This window comes from Myotis davidii, unplaced genomic scaffold, assembly GCF_000327345.1.
Source record: "Myotis davidii unplaced genomic scaffold, ASM32734v1 scaffold2636, whole genome shotgun sequence".
In the NCBI taxonomy this organism is placed as follows: domain Eukaryota; kingdom Metazoa; phylum Chordata; class Mammalia; order Chiroptera; family Vespertilionidae; genus Myotis; species Myotis davidii.
Genome location: NW_006287837.1, coordinates 64,228 through 65,756, shown reverse-complemented (window position 1 = coordinate 65,756; position 1,529 = coordinate 64,228).

Below are 1,529 nucleotides of genomic sequence, written 5' to 3'. Positions count from 1 at the left end.
ATGCCTGGGCTGAGTCCTGGTGGACAAGGAACTGTCAGGAGCATCTTCTCTCCTCTGTTCCTTCCTGGAGACCTGACCTCCCTCCGGAGTCTCCTAAGTCCCTCAGAAGAGTGAGCTAATGATACAGGGTATTTTGTCTATCGGTGCTCTCCTGACACAGCCTTAATTGAAGGAGTAAGCTCTGTCCCTGTCCTGATGTGGCTCTTGGGGTTGAGCCCTGGCTGGTGAGCCAGAGTAGAGCCACTGCTCCCACCCAGCCCTTCCAGGAGGTCAAACTCAACCTGACACAGGCTCCCCAGGTTCCCTGGAGTCAGGAGCCCAGGGACAGGGGTGTGGGAGGGGTTCCCAGGCTGGGTTTCTCTGTGAGGATTCCAGGGTCCCCTCAGGACAGGCCCCCACCAAGCTCTGCATGGTTTTCTCAGTGTCATGGTCATGAGGAGGGGACCAGGTCTTTGATCTAAACTGTGAAAGAATATGTGAAAATCACTCATGCCCCAAAGTTCTAAGAACTGTTTTTGGAGGAATCTCTGTCTAGAGAGCATGAAGAAGACCAAGTTGTCCAACCAGGTCACACTGTGACCAAAGGGAAATGTCACAGTGGGTTTAAAATGAGGGACTCCCTAGGATAGAGAGAAAGTGAGTCCTGCTAAGAGTACAGAAATGACCGGGAGGCATGTCCAGGTGTCTCTGCTGTATAAAGAGAGGGATGACTCCATATTTGTAGAAAGGACATGTGCCATGTTAGGCAGAAGGTCCTTCTAGGGACAGTCAGGCAGATGGGGAGGAGCCCACACATGGGCATGTGGCATATGTTCTTCCTTTTCTTTCTAACTCAGGAAACAACTGGAGTTTAGTCGTATTTATTCAAATTGGGCAGCATCTGAGAGAAAGGAGAGTGGTTGGTGGATCTCACAGTCTGAGAGGATCCCACCCTGTGGTCAAGGACACACATGTGGAAACAAGCAGTGAACCAGTCAGATGGTGCAGGGTCACCAGGCCCACCTTGGAAACGTCTCCGGAGCCAGTGGGAGGAATGGGAGCCTCACACCAGGACAAGGGTGTGTGAGTCACCAGTCAGTGGTGAAGTGAGCCCATGAGCTTTGGGGACTGAGACCTGTCCTTCTGCCTTTTGACTCCCTGGTTGAGTCATGTAGAGATTAGGTTAATGGTTTATATGTCTCTGTCATGTGGCCTGTTCCTCTTGTTGGCCTCAGGGGAGGAAGGAGCTCTGGATGGGGGCCCAGCAGATGCTCTTTCTCCTGGGGGCCTGGGAAACTGGCTCATGATGGAGCTGGGGCTGCTGCTCCCACATATTTTTGTGTCCTTTCCTATTGCCTGAGAGGGTGGGCCTGGACACAGGTGTTAGCAGGACAATCTGCACAGTGGGGAAAGTAGAGCAGAGCCAGGCAGTGTGTCTGGAGTGAAGGAGGAGGCAGATAAGGGACATGAAAGGAGCAGAGAGAGGCAGAATGTCCTTGGTGAGCAGTGGGGGTCACAGGTAACTTCAAAGACCCCAGGGACCAAGAGAT